Here is a 16,567-nt window from a genome sequence, read left to right as displayed (position 1 = left end):
CTCTATGCTGATGATATAGAGCCTGCTTGGGATTCTCTCTCTCTCTCTGTCTCTCTGTCGCTCTCTCTCTCTCTCTCTGCCCCTCCTCTACTCACACTGTCTCTTTCTCTCAAAATAAATAATCTTAAAAAAAAAAAAAAGAAAGAAAGATCTTCTCACATCTTCTCTAAGCCTGCACCTTTCCCTGGGTATACATAGTGATTTTCTAAATTCCCAGTCTATGCAATTGCTCTTGAATGATGAAGTCCTTAAATGCCTAGCTTCCAACAAGGGAGAAAGGGGGAAATGAATGGATTAAGAAAAATAAGTTCTTGGGGCGCCTGGGTGGCACAGTCGGTTAAGCGTCAGACTTCAGCCAGGTCACGATCTCGTGGTCCGTGAGTTCGAGCCCCGCGTCGGGCTCTGGGCTGATGGCTCAGAGCCTGGAGCCTGTTTCCGATTCTGTGTCTCCCTCTCTCTCTGCCCCTCCCCCATTCATGCTCTGTCTCTCTCTGTCCCAAAAATAAATAAAACGTTGAAAAAAAAAAAAAAGAAAAAGAAAAATAAGTTCTGGGTCTTTAAATCCCTTGGAAACCACTTTAGATGGTAGGATTGAGACAATGACTGCTCACCTCTGTGTCTATACCTCTGCAACCATAAGCAACAATCAGAACACAGATCTCTTTGGAGGACAAAGTCCTTATTGCTCACCCTGGCTCCCACAAGCTGTGCAAAGCTGCTCCCATTACATGTGTATGGCTGCCTACCTTGAGAGTGAGAATGGGGAACAGGTAGCCACTAATGTGCTAAGAGCTGAAATTGACCAAAATTAACCACAATTTACTGTCCAAGACTTGCCCTGGAAGTTTTAAGTCTTTGAATAGACTGTAGAGCTCTAAAGTAGTTATATCAGACAGATTTGTTCCAATACAATTATCTAGGTAGGGAGATGGATCCCTGGTTCTTCCTCCCTCACCTTCCCTGATGTCGTGCCATATTTACTTTTAAATTGCATAATAACCACTTTTAAAAGCAAAAGGAAATAAAACAATATATGTAACCCAGGGTATCAAAAACATGATTTTTCCATACAACCAATATAAAAAAGTTTTTACTATGTTCAAAAGTTTATATTTTGTACTTAGAAAATATATCGACTCAGATGGTAATTTTCAGTGGTTAAAGTGAAATATCATACTACCAAAATAATAACATGTTTAAGATAAAAATATTTTATACTGCTTCAGTTTTACAATTTATCTTTAATGACAATTAAACAAAATGTACAATTCAGTTCCCCAATTGCAGTAGCCACATTTCACTTGCTCAGTAGCCACATGTGGCACTGGCCACTGTATTGAATAGGAAAGCTCTAGATTCCTATCTCGAAAATGAGATTTGTGAGGTGAAGTTTGGTTTGGTTTACCTTCTATGCTTTACCGAAGGGCTTTCCATCCCTTCCTTTTTCAAAACGCCCACTGGATTAGGTTAGACACTTACCTTATAAGGCAATCAAGTAATCTGCTGAAGGCTGGCAGGCTGCTGTAGCCCTCTTAAGGACCACCTCACCGCATATGAATGAGTGGCTGGATCTTCTAGGCAAAAGTTTCCAGAAGGTGTGGGAGTACGCACAAATCATTTAGTACTTGTCTTGCATTCTAGAAGCAGCAAAGCATTCACACTCAATCCAGCAACCCCCCCACCAGTTCTGAAGAGAGTGACAGTGCTGGCTGCGGCTTCAGTTTCATTTTACAACCCTGAGGAAGTTCCGCTCTGTTTGTGGGGATCATACTGCGACCATCCATGTGGTGGATACCAGCTACTTCAGGGAAAACTGTTTCTAATATTGCTGAATGAGTGTGACAACGGGAACTTCAGCATTTTTCACTTTTTCGTGTTTTTTTAAAAATTTCAGTTAACTAACACAAGATGGTAAACGTTAGAAAATACAGGTTAAAACCATAAGCTACCATTACCATTTCACACACATCAAACTGGTAAAAAGAATTTATCTTTGTCAACATCAAAAGCTGGTAAGAATATGAAAAGGAACTCTCATCCAAAACCAGTGGTAACATAAATTATTTCAGCCACTTTGGAAAAACAATTTGGCATTATCCAATTAAGTTGAAGTCACAGGTCCCTTACCAGTACTGTAGTCCCCACTTATCCATGGGGGATACTTTCCAAGACCCCCAGTGGAAGCCTGAAACTGCAGACAATACTTAACCTGACATATACCATATTTTTTCCTACACACACATACCTATAATAAAATTTAATTTATAAATTAGGCACAATAGGAGATTAGCAATATTAGTAATAAAATAGAACAATTATAATGACATACTGTAATAGAAGATGGGAATGTGGTCTTTCTCTCACATACTATTTTTTTCCTATACAGATATATCTATGATAAACTTTATAAACTAGGCAGATTGCTAAGAGATTAACAATAACTAATAATAAAATAGAACGTTTACAACAATACACTACAATTAAAGTTACATGAATGTGGTCTCTCTCAGAATATTTTATTATACTGTACTCACGCTTCTTCTTCTTGTGATACTGTGACATGATAACATGCCTACATGATGTGATGAAGAAAGGTGAATGATACAGACACTGTGAAATAGTGTTTGGCTACTATTGACCTTCTGGAGATACACCAGAGGATCATCTACTTCTGGACCACCATTGACTATGGGTAACTGAAACCATGGAAAGTGGACCCATGGATAAGGGGAGACGATGTAGTAATAAATGCAGTTTTGTATCAATTCTATTACTTGTTCACTTAATAGTCATATGTAGTGGCAGGAACTTGATGGATTAGAGAATGATGTAATGGTGTCCCCCCTTCAATACTGTGTGATCTAGGAGATTCAAACAACGTTTGTGTCTGTTGCTAATGTATCCTGACAATCACAGCTGGCATCCTTTATGCTTTACATTAGCTGGCAAAAATCTTTGAAGGGTTGGATAAATGTAGTGAGGGGTGGCTTGTTACAAGAGAGGGGTAAATAAAGAGCGGGACCAGCCAAGTGGCAAATTGGATGACTAGTTTTAGAGAGGAGGATAGGATTCCCAAATAGCAGGATTTCAAATATATGCTTCACCCATTTATATAGTTTTGTTGAAAATCTGCCGTAAATCTTAGGAATTATATGTCAAATAAAAGGCAGATATCATCTTCTCACTTTGCCACTGGAAGAACTGACATATTCTTGCTTACCCTATTGAGAAATAAATGGTGGTATTTAGCCAAACTAATCAAGAAAAAAGAGTACTCAAATAAATGAAGTCAGATAAGAAAGAGAAGTTAACACAGAACTACAAAAGACCATAAAAGACTACCATGCACAATTATATGCCACCAAAGTGGACAACCTAGAAGAAATGGATAAATTCCTAGAAACATGCAGTCTTCTCAGACTGAATCAGGATGAAATAGAAACCTAAACAGACTGATTACTAGTAATAAAATTGAATCTGTAATCAAAAACTCCCAATATAGCAAAGCCTATGATCAGATGGTTTCACAGTTAAATCTACCAAACATTTAAATAGTTAATACCAGGGCGCCTGGGTGGCTCAGTCGGGTGAGTGTCCAACTTCAGCTCAGGTCATCATCTTGCAGTGCATGACTTCAAGTCCCACGTTGGGCTCATTGCTATCAGCCTATCAGTGCAGAGCTTGCTTTGGATCCTCTGCCCCCCCTGCTTATGCTCACTCTCAAAAAATAAATAAAACACTTAAAAATAATAATAAAAAATTAAAAACAATAGTTAATACCTATCCTACTCAAACTATTCCAAAAAACAAAGAATGCTTCCAATATCATTCTATGAGGCCAGCCATTACCTTTATATGAAAACCAGACAGACACTACAAAAAAGAAAATTAGAAACTGATATCCCCGAGGAACATAAATGCAAAAATCCTCAAAAAAATTTTAGCAAACAGAATTCAAAAATATATTAAAATGATCATTCACCATGATCAAGTGGGACCTATTCCAGGGAAAGGATGGTTCAATATACACAAACTGGGGCACCTGGGTGGCTCAGCCCCTTGAGCATCCAGCTCTTGATTTTGGCTCAGATCATGATCCCAGGGGCGTGGGATCCAGCCCCATGTCAGGCTCCGTGCTGAGTGTGGAGCCTGCTTGAGATTTTCCCTCTTCCTCTACTCCTTCCCACTGTTCTCTCTCTAAAATAAAAATAAAATAAGTAAAATAAAAAATAAAGGTGGACATTTTTAAAAATTAAAAAAATATACATAAATTATTCAATATGATACACTACATTAACAAAATGAAGAATAAAAACCACACCAGCATCTCAATAGATGCAGAAAAAGCATTTGACAAAATTCAAAAACTATTCATGATTAAAACTCTCAACAAAGTAGGTACAAAGGAAACATACCTCTTTTGCCATGTATGACAAACCCCCACCTAACATCATACTCAATGGTGAAAAGCTGAAAGCTGATTTGTGGGAAATGCAGGTCTCCCTGGGTAGCGCTGGCTTCCCCAATTGCTGGGGGCATCATTTTGGAGCTGATCCCATTACTTTATTGGTAACTTTTTCATTTAGCACCCTACTTCCTACTTCCCTCCAACCGTCCCTATTGCCCTATTTCTGTGCACCAGGCCCTTGCACCTAATATTTACATCTCAATAGGTTTATTGCTGAAAAGGCTCTTGAGTACATGGATCTTAAAAGGAAGCAGTCAGGATTGCTGAGGAACAAAATACCAATTCTAGCACTTCACAAATGTAATTTATAAAATTCCTAATAAGGCATCTGCTATATGGACTGTTCCATCAATCTGAATTAACAACAACCAAATGAATCATCACAGTTAATTGGCATGATTTCTGTCTTCTTTTGTTATTTTTCTAAATGTTTTACTTAGAAAGCAGCCTACTGTTCTTAGTAAAACTAATGGATGGTGAATACCAACTCAACAACTCAGGATGTTTTCTCAAAGTGTCTTCTAATTGCTGCTTTGAAAAATGAGGGAGCATTTGATTGCTAGCCCCCTCCTCTTCCTTTCCATGCTAAGCCACAAGAACTATCAGTATAGGTATAAATATCTTTCGGCTGATTAAATGCTGTCCTGGCAAAAGATCTGTTTTGGTGTAATTTTTTGGACACTCTTCCAAAGAATGCTCTTTCTACATGAGAACACAATGACATTTCCCATTCTTTCAGAGGAGGATAACAAAGGAATTACCTTCCTGCTGAAATGGCTCAAGAGTTCTTAGTTTTTTGTACCACTATGACAAGCCAGCCTACAATTTCAGGTTGGAATGTGGCATTTTTTTTCAGCAGCATACCTAAAGCCATCAAGCACAACAGGCAGGATGAACCGTGAAGCATGATGTAACCTTTAGACTCAAGGCCGGCTACATAAGGGTCTATACCATTCTCCCTCCAAATCAGTAAAAGTCAACAAAACTAGATTTTAGCATGATCTGAACAAACAAATCCTCATTCCTTGGCAAGCTAAGAACATTCTGGTAGGAGCTGGGAGCTGTGGCAGAGTCAGAGGAAACAGGCTACAGTATGTGCTCCCTTTCACTCTTATGGATGCCCTGCTTCCATCCTGACTCCACACCCAGGTCTGTACTCACAGAATTTACTTGCCTTTTGTCTACTGTCCATCGTGACCCATCTGTGAAAGAATACCTGGCTGATAATATTCCCCCGAGAAGCTTGCTCCTTCCCCCAGGGAAGCCTTCGGCTGGTGGCATGCCTGACTTGTTTGTCAGACACTGAGATCTGCTAACAGCCCAGTGACAGGATCTCTGACTAATCTCTGGACATTGGAAGGGGATGCTAGAGTCCTTCTCTAGGTCTAGAGACCTTCTCTCCGTGGTCCACCCGTCTTCACATAAATACTTTTCTTGGATGTTGAGGAAGGATGGACTTATTCCGAAAGGAGGGCAACCCTTCCTGAGCTCCAAAAGACTTCAAGCTCTTTTACAACCACAGCTTTCACTTGAGCTACAAGCAATCTAATGTTCTCCATAAGAAGCAGGTCAAGACCACAGCACGTGTTTTGCAACACTTGCTTACCTGTCATTCTCAGAGACAGGGAGCATCCATTTACTTGGACAGCGACGGCCCCCAGAAAGACACTCCCAGGAACCACACCACCAGCCTTGTACATGGCTACCTGAGCGGTTATTATAAAACACCAGTGTGACCTGTTCTCTGTTCTCTATTAGTAATTATCTCAGGATACCCAATGCTAGCTGCCACATCAGAAAAAAATCCAATTCTCAATAGCTTAACAAAATAAAGTTTATTCTTTAACTTGTGGAAAGCCTGAAGCGGGCCAGGCAACCCTCTTCCACTTATACCTACACCAGGTAGCATGGGATCCTCCTGGACCGTCATGCAGGGAAAGGGATGGAGGGGGCCTGGGGCCCTTGACTGCCTCCTCACTTAGCTCACAGACCACTGGCCTGAACACCCTAATCATTAGGGGAAGTTTTCATGAGCTCTAACTCCCTGCCTTGCTCATGGAGCATCTTGTCAACTTTTCTACCCAAGAACAGTACCTATAATGGAGAGCAAAGTGACATTTACTGTCAGGAAGTCTGAGGGAGTAGCCCTCAAGGGGGACCCTTGCACCCTGCTCCTTGTTACATCCATGTTCATTTCCATATGAAAGTCTTTTGTGATTATCAGGAAAATACCACCTCTCAATTTTGCAATCCTACATCTTACGTGAGTGAAATGTTCAGTTCCCACACAATACACTATTTTTTAAAATAGTGAAATAAACAATATACCCACTACCTAGTTAAAAAAAATAGGGTATCTCCAGTACCTTTAATGCTTTTATTGTGCTCCCCAACTACATCCACTTGCCATCCCCACAAACAGAACCACTGTTCTGAAATGTGTGTAAATCATGCCCCTGCTTTTCTTTATAGGGATACTACATATGTACATATTTGTAAGCAGTTTATTGTTCTATTGTTAGAGTTGCCTGTTTTCGGCCTTTAAATAAATGAAATCTTACTGCATATATGCCCCTGTGACATGCTTTTCATACTCAGTTCTGTGTCACCCATGCTAGTGTCACAATGGATTGTTTATTTTCACTGCTCTATGGACATACTGTTACGTGATTATCCTTCCTACTGCTGAAGGGTATCAGGGCTTCTGGTCTGCAGACTTCATGAAGTGCTGTTGTGAACATTCCTGCTCATGTCTCCTGGTACACAAATGCACAAACATTTCTCCAAAGCAATGGTTCCAAGTTTGAATGTGCATCAGAATCACCTGGAAGGTTTGCTCAAGAACATACTGCTGGCCCCAGACCCAGAGTCTCTGGTTCAGCCGGTCTGGGTGGCTGGAGAATGTACACCTTTAACAAGTTCCCAGAAGATGCTGGTGCTGCTGGTCTGGGGATTGCAGTGTGAGAACCACTCCCTAAAGGACATACTCAGGGACAAGTTACTGTATTATAGGCTATGTACATGTTCAAATTTTATTAGGAAACACAAATTATATTTCAAAGTTGTACCAATTTACACTGTTGCCAGCCATGGATAAGCCCTTGTTGCTCAAAATCCTTGTCAACATTTGAATATTGTCTAACTTTCAGATTTGTGTCCATTTGTTATGTGTGAAATGGTACCTCGCTATAGATTTACTTTGCATTTCTCAAATTACTAAAGAGGAAAAACATCTCATAAACGTTTTGCTCATTCTTTTTTTTTCTTCTATGGCCAGTTTATGTCTTTTTTTAAACCTATTTTGCTAATAGGTTTTCAGCCCTTTTTAACTGATTCATGATTTATGATTTTTAAATATGTTAAATCTATTCTGGACACTACTTCATGTCAATTGTCTATGTGCAAATACCATTTTCCATTCTGTGGTTTCTCTTTTCATATTCTTTATGGCATTTGTTGAGAAAAAGTTAATATTAATGTAGTTAAAATAATTGGTATTTTTCTTTATGGATATATTCTTTGTGTCTTATTTAAGAATAATCTCCTTACTCTAAAATTTTAAAGCTACTTGGGGTGCCTGGGTAGCTCAGTCAGTTAAGCATCCAACTCTTGATTTCAGATCAGTTCATGATTTCACGTTTTGTGAGTTTGAGCCTTCTGCCTGCTCTGCACTGACAATGAGGAGCCTGCCTGGGATTCTCTCTCTTTCTCTCTGCCCCAAATAAATAAATAAACTTATTTTTTTTTAATGTTTATTTTTAAAAGACAGACCACAAGTGGTAGAGGGGCAGAGAGACAGGGAGACACAGAATCCAAAGCAGGCTCCAGGCCCTGAGCTGTCAGCACAGAACCCAATGCAGGGCTCAAACCCATGTATCATGAAATCATGACCTGAGCTGAAGTCAGATGCTTAACCAAATGAGTCACCCAGGTACCCCCTCAAAAAGTTTTTTTTTTTAAACTACTTTCCCACATAGTATTCTAAACATTTTATGTGGGTTATTTTTGTTTTTTGTTCTTTGTTTTTATATAAGAGTCTTTCATCTGCCAAGAGTTGATTTTTGAGTAGGGAGTAATCTAAGCATCCAATTTCATTTCCTTTCCCTCTTGAGGTACAAGGATAACCTCTTGTCCGAGCACTATTTATTGAATATGCCATCATTTCCCCAATGATCTGCCTTACCGTCTCTACCAGAACTTAAGTTTCCTTATATAGCTGGGGCTCTCTGTTTTATTAAACTACTTTGAGTCAATACCACACTCTTAGTTATTACAGCATTATAATAAGTCTTAATATCTCATAAAGCAAGACTTCCTAATTTATTGTTCTTTTTCAAGAATAGTTTGGCTATTGGGGCGCCTGGGTGGCTCAGTTGGTTAAGCATCTGACTTTGGCTCAGGTCATGATCTTATGGCTTCTGCGTTCAAGCCCTGAGTCAGGCTCTGTGCTGACAGCTCAGGGCCTAGAGCCTCTTCAGATTCTGTGTCTTTCTTTCTCTCTCTCTCTCTCTCTGTCCCTCCCCCGCTCATACTTTGTCTCTCAAAAATAAATAAACATTAAAAAAATTTTATTAAAAAGAATAGTTTGGCTATTTATGGCCTTTTGTTCTTCCATACACATTTTAGACTCAACTATCCTAATTCCACCAAAACTCAAAAAAAAAAAAAAAAAACCCATTTGAGATTTTATTAGGAATAGTATAGGTAGGTCACTGTGGGGAGAACTGACATCTTTGTGATACCAATTCCGTGTATGCAAGAACAATGGTATATCTCTCAATTTAGCCTTTTAATTTGTTTCAATAAAGTTTTAAGATTTTCTCATTTAAAAAACTTGCATATCTTACATGAACAAACAATTGTCCAAAGAAGACATCCTGACAGCCAACAGGCACATAAAAAGATGCTCAGTATCACTCATCATCAGGGAAATGCAAATTAAAACTACAATGAGATAATCACCTCACACCTGTCAGTATCAAAAACACAGGAAACAATAGGTGTTGGTGAGGATGTGGAGAAAAAGGAACACTCATGCACTACTGGTGGGAATGCAAACTGGTGCAGCTGCTCTGGAAAACAGTAGGAGGTTCCTCAAAAAGTTAAAAATAAATCTACTCTAGGTCTAACAATATCACTACTGGGTATTTACCCAATTACTTTTGTATTTACCCAAATACAAAAACACAAATTCAAAGGGGTACATGCACCCCACATTTATAGCAACATTATTTACAATAGCCAAATTATGGAAGCAGCCCAGTGTCCATCAATTAATAAATGGACAAAGATGATGTGGTGCATGTACACACACACACACACACACACACACACACACAAATGGAATATCACTCAGCCATGGAAAAGAATGAAAACTTGCCATTTGAAACAACATGGATGGAGCTAGAGAGCATAATGTTAAGCAAAATAAGTCAGTCAGAGAAATACAAATACCATATGATTTCACTCATATGTAAAATTTAAGAAACAAATGAGCAAAGGAGAAAAGACAAACTAAAAAACAGACTCTTAACTATAGAGAACACACTGATGGTCACTAGAAGGGAGGCAGAAGTGGGGGTTACAAAGGTGAAGCGGATTAAGGAGTGCACTTGTGATGAGCACTGGGTGATGTATGGAAGTGTTAATCACTACATTGCACACCTGAAACTAATATAACACTGTATGTTAACTGGAATTAAAATAAAAACTTTTTAAAAAGAACTTAACATGCTTAAAAACAAAGGCTTGCATATCTTTTGCCAAATTCACTGCTAGGCAATTTTTGTTGTTATTGGAAATTATATATTTAAATAATTAAAATTTATAAAATATACACTTTAATATTTATCTAGTATTTCAGTTGCTTTGGCTATGGTTTTTCAGAGAATCTAGGATGCCACTTTCTTTACTCTTAAATTTTATTTTAACTGCATGACTTTATCATATGCAATAAAAAGAATAGATCTCTGCTATGTCTGATAGGATTCAAATTTGAAAATATATCTCCTAAATCAGCTCCAAATGTTCCGACAATTTCTTTCCTGAGAATTGACCCAACATCGCTTTTGTCATTTTTCTCCAGCAGAACACAGTGGGAGAAAAGTGGGCAGAGGGGAGATGAAGACATTCATCATTTCTATTAAACACAGATTAAAAACTAGGCCTAGAAAACTAAAATAGGAAAATACTGACAATGGGTGAGTCTGTGTAATGGATTTACAGGATTTCTTTGTACTATCCTTGCAACTTTCTAAGTTTGAAATAATTTCCAAATAAAATGTTAAAAAGAAACTTTCAGGAATAACAAAAATCATGAACACGACCATTCTAGAGTTACTGCCACACCTTCTGTCAAAGGATTCTTTCCTATTCAAGACCCTTTCCTAGGAGGGCAATCCATGAACATCCATGAACATTTTTCAGGTACGGTTGAAGGGCGAACCCAAGGAAGTTAGTCTGTTGGCTGGCCAGTGGCCCACAAATTATGCCTAACAGGCTGGATGAAAAGATGAACTGGGCTGATCATGTGCTTTACAGAATTGGAAAAGTGAAAGACCAAGCCAGGAAGTAACAGAAGCTGGTACTGAAAGGTGCGGATGTGGAAGGGAAGAGATGTTGTCTTGGGCCCTGAGCAAGCTCAAAGTCCACAGGAACCAAAGTATGAACAAGATGAGGAGGCTGGCTGGTACTGGGACAGAAAGACAGTCACTTGGAGCCAAGTCACATTCATGGTCATACAATAGCAGGGAGGAACTGTGAATTCCCGTAGCTAAGGTTCTCTAGAGCTAACCCCCTCCAGACTCTAGACTCCATGAGATCAAGTTCTTTGATGGCTCAGTTTCATTTCATGGCCCTCACTGCTCCCATGATTCCTTACTTTGGGTCTTTGTAACAAAACAAAACAAAAAAACAAACAAAAAAACAAAACCCAACTAGGGACATCTGGGTGGCTCAGTCGGTTAAGTGTCCAGCTCTTGATTTCGGCTCGGGTCATCTCATAGTTCATGGGTTCAAGCCCCACATCAGGTCTGTACTGACAGCACAGAGCTGGCTTGGGATTCTCTGTCGCCCTCTCTCTCTATGCCTCCCCCACTCACACTGTCTTCCTCTCAAAATACATAAATAAACATTAAAAAAAAAAAAAACTGCACCAGCCAAATGACAAGTAACCACGTACCATGGCTACCACATGCTACCTCCAAGACAAATGAGTCAACTGAACCTGTGACCTTCCCATGTATCTGGCCAGGCCCTTATGTGTGCTGCTTTCACAGCCTGGTCAGGCTTCCCCCTCCTTGGTTCCTCCCATCACTAACCCTGGAGAGCACATGGATGGTCACAGACAAACCCAGAGTTGTTCTCTCCACAGAGGTGGGAGGAGGGCTAGCAGAGCACCTGCACCCATGGGCCCATGTGCATTTCTTCATAGGCAAGGAGCATCTTACATGCAGGAAACTCTTTGAGCTGGGTGTTGTTCATTTAACTCAGGCCTATGATTATTAAACAAGCTCACATATTGTGTTTCTACCTGGAAATTGCTCTCTACATCTGACAGGTTCCGTAGACCTTTCTCCCACCACAGGGTCTAAGGATACAGTCCCCAGGGTCTTTTGAGTTCTGTGATCCCTTCTTTAAAGTGTTGTTTTGTCACTGTTGTTTTCCATTTCAGTGATAAGCTGAACAATGACTATCAGCTATTCTGACTCACATGAAGGCTGGGTGCCCAGTTGAAATTCCTATCACAGTGTTGCGAAGTGATTCAAAGAGAAATACCAGGTCTGTACGAAGCTGTTCCTTTAAGATATACCATGCATTAGTGGCATCTGGGTGGCTCATTTGGTTAAGTGCCTGACTCTGGATTTTACCTCGGGTCATGATCTCTCAGTTCATGGGATTGAGTCTCTGCATCAGGCTCTGTGCTGACAGCACAGAACCTCCTTGGGATTCTCTCTCTCCCTCTCTCTCTGACCCTCCCCTCCCTGAACCCCCTGTCTCTCAAAATAAATAAACTTAAAAAAAAAAAGATACAAACTGGGGTGCCTGGGTGGCTTAGTTGGTTGAGTGTCCGACTTTAGCCTAGGTCATGATCTTGCCATTCATGGTCCATGAGTTTGAGCCCCATGTCAGGATCTGTGCTGACAGCTCAGAGCCTGGAGCCTGTTTCGGATTCTGTCTGTCTCTCTCTCTCTCTGCCCCTCCCCCACTCAGGCTCTGTCTCTCTCTCTCTCAAAAATAAACAAACATTTAAAAAATTTTTTTAAAAAGATATATACTATTTGTGCTTGAGAAACTCTGGATTAGCTTATTTAACTGTGAGAAAATTACCTGCTCTAAGATCATTTATAATAATTTGACTATTTGCAAAAGTTTCAGCTGAAATCTTCAGTAATGAGGGTCACCTATATCCCGACCTTCTCACAAGACTTGCTGAGCTATGATGTTCCCATTAGGACCTGAGCAGTCCTTCTTGAGCTGCCCCCAGCAGTACCCCTGTGCCCGAAGGTAGGTAGGTCAGCTTTTCCTACAGGTTGGTCATACATCAGCTTCCAGAAGCAGGTTCCAACCAGGATTCTTCTGGGGAATCCCCTAAACACATGAAGGAAACATGTCTGCTCTCCAGCCAGATGGCATAAGATCTGAAACTCCTGGGCTCTTTGGGCAGATTCATTTTTATAGACTCTCTATGGCTCAGCAGAGACACATCCAGTCGGGACTGAGCAGCCTCCACACAGATCCATTCTAGGGAAGCTGCGTTCTTACACCACATCCAATTAAGCTACACAAACCTCCTGCTGGCCGGCCAGGACATGCTTCTCAGTTACTCCAAGTGCTTTTGCTGTCCTGGTTTGACCCCTACAGGGGTGCAGCCTGTCACTAGACTGCTTAAGAAGAGTGTCTCATTGCCTACAGCTGCTGTTTCTCCAATCCTGTGCCTATCCAGAAACAGTAGGAATGGAGAACAGGGATTAAGGATATTCTAGGGCCCCTGAAAGAGCTGCTGCAAATGTACAGTCCTGTGCAGAGAGGATCTCCTGCCATGCGTCCAGGGTGGGCAGAGCACACTGGAAGTCTCCAGCCAGCTTCCAAGGACCAGGTTTCAGCCTCAGACAAGGGAGACTGGGCCCTCTCCCCATGTCAGTGTTCCTTCCCTGATGCTGCCTTCAGTCCCAGAATAGCGGAGAACGTTAGGTAAATTCACACTCCAAAAATATTTCCTTTTCTCATGTAGGCAAGATAACACAGGAGTGACAGTGGGTTACTAAGAATGTGGTTCCTTCATTATGTAACACGGACAAAAATAAAAAGTGTTCTAGGCCAAAAATAGGGCTGAGAAAGAAGAATGAGAATAAATAGCACTGAGAAGTCATTATTTACTCAAACTGTCAAATGGCTGAAGAACTTAAGAAAAGTTTTGATCTGTGTCCCATCACTTGTTAATCAGGACTGACGAGCCCCTGGAGGGAGCCGATATCACTCTCCTGACAAATGTGTATGCAGAGGAGGGTGCTTAAGGAAGGGTAAGTAGCAGAAGTACTCATTCTCCTTCCCTGTCGGCAGCAAACTGGCAAGGCTGAGGACTCCTGGACGCTGTATGTGATGTCCTTATAGACATCGCCCCACCGTGGGTCACGTAACAGAAAGGGTGTGGATTTCACTGGAGTGTGGACAGAGCAGGACTCTTCCGGGAGGGGCTATGTTTGCAGGTGGGTGTGCTGGGCTGATGACACACCGTGAATCCGTGCCGGGCACTGCCTCTCACGTCAGAGCAGCTGGCCCCTCGGGCTCAAGTCAGAGATCAGGCATTCAGGACACATCCGCCTTCACTAACCACCTCCCACACTTCACCAAATCCTGGCTGTGTCACTTGCTGAATCTCTCACACCCTCACCACTGCCGCAACCCAAGCCAAGACCATCCCTTGCGGGGATCACTGTGGCTCCTGAGGGTGTGAGTCTAGTCTTGCTCCTCCTCCTGTACTGCAAACCTTTCTAGCTCCTCCACTGTCACTGGACAAGGTCCAAGTTCCTAGAACCAAGGTCCTAGAACGGACCATCCCTTCCTCTACTACCTTGACTCTCTCTTCTCACTCTTTGCTCTGGCCACACCCAACACTGTGTCTGCAGGCCTCTGCGGATAAGCCCCACTGCCTGGAACACGCTTCGACTATTCCCAACTTCCCACCCAGCCCTCTGCCTAGACAGAGTCTACTTAGCTTGTTAAACACTGTGACCCAAGGAAGGAAAAAGGAATCAAAAGAAATCGGTTGATTTGATGAGATGGTAGGAGATTCGAGGTCACTCTTGCTATTATGGGGCTGTTTGGACAGTCATCTCTATGCACACTGGCTGGGCAGGTGTGTCCTCAAGTTAAACAACGGATAACCATTCATTCACCTACAGCCATACCACTTTATAGTACGGTTCCTTTAAAAAGCTTGTCTTTATTAAACAATGGCCTGTACCATGCTGGGCATTCTTTAGATGGTATCTTAATTTTGTTACAATGTGTTGGATGCTTACTTTTGTCTCCATTTGGCAAAGGAAGATGTTAGGTACCTGCCCAGTGTCTCGCGGCTCATAAAGAAGGCAGAGATTGAGACCTACCGCTGTTTGGAGGTAGGTCGATGCTTTTACACATCAGTCTCCATGGCCTACCACTGACTGGATGGGTATCTGTCCATCCGGATGGCTTCTGTGTGAATGATGCTTTTATGTGTTGAACTGTGACCCCCTGCTCCCTTCCAAAAAGAAAGGCGTGTTGAACTCCTAAACCCCTTGTACCTCAGAATGTGATGTCTGGAAACAGGGTCATTGCAGATGTAGTCAGTTCAGATGAGGTCATACTGGTGTCACAGGAAGAGAACACACACAGACACCTGGGAGAGAAGCCATGTGACAACAGGAGCCCAGACAGAAGTGCTGTAGCTACAAGCTAAGGAGTAGCAGGGCCTGCTGGCAACCACCAGAAGCAAGGGAAAGGGAGGGAAGGATCCTACCCTGCAGGTTTCAGAGGAAGCGTGGCCCTGCCAACACCTTGATTTCAAACTCAAAGCCTCCAGAACTGTGAGACAATACATTTTTGCCATTTTTAAGCCACGTGGTCTGTGGTACTTTGTTACAGAACTTTGTTCTGTTCTTTCCTGGAGAATACTTTCTATCACAGGCTTACATACTGCAGATAGTCAACTCACCAGCTTTAAACCCAACTAGCAGCTCCTATGGCATGAGCTGGCCCAGCCTGCACACATCTCCTCACAGGCCATTCATCCACCTTATTCTGGGACAAGATGAAGACAAATCTGCAAACTTAAACAAAGAATATGCTATCATGGTTTTGCCTGGGGGGGGGGCGCGGCGGCCGCCCAACCACGAGCTTCTTATCAACCAGAGAGGGAAGGAATGTGGCTTCCTTAGAGAGGCTCATTTGGTTGGAAAGCAGCAGGGGGATGTGTGCCTCTGAGAAGACACTGAGGCCTCTGCCAAAACATTCCAGAGACCCCTGCTGCCGAGGAGGGCCACACAGAGGGGACAAGGGGAGAGCTCCCCAGAGACCAATGAGAGATTGGGCCACCCTGTCTTCTCTGACCAGGGGCCGAGTGGGGGCCTTCTGTTCAGCCACCTTCCTCGGCTGATAAGCCCACCCCAGGAACACTCCCTGCAACAGATGAGACTGCTCATTTGAGGGAGATTTATCCATGACCACCTGTCAGACATCACAAGCTGCCAGGGGGAAAACTGCTGGCAAAAAGCCACGCTACTAGGAACTAGCTTTATTCTAGATAAAGAATTAGCCAAACCCATTTATCTAGGTTGATGCCATGCTCCACTTCTCAGAGCTAGAGAAAGGACAGCAGCAGTTGTCCGGCTTCCAGGAGCTCATGTTCTGAAATATTCTGGCTTCAAGGTGCCCAAGAGCTCAAAATTAGAACCCAGAAAATTCAGTGCCCCCCCCCACCCCGCCACTTGCTATCAAGAGACACTCATTCATTCAGCATTTGTTGAGCGCCAAGATCTATCCTTTCCCCAACGAGCTCAGAAGGAGCTGGCAGCAAGGGTGGGGCAGGGAATTGGGTCACAGCTGGCTTGAAACAATGGC

The sequence above is a fragment of the Herpailurus yagouaroundi genome, unplaced genomic scaffold (genome assembly GCF_014898765.1).
Source record: "Herpailurus yagouaroundi ecotype Mexico unplaced genomic scaffold, PumYag 140, whole genome shotgun sequence".
Classification (NCBI taxonomy): domain Eukaryota; kingdom Metazoa; phylum Chordata; class Mammalia; order Carnivora; family Felidae; genus Herpailurus; species Herpailurus yagouaroundi.
This window is presented reverse-complemented; position numbering follows the sequence as displayed.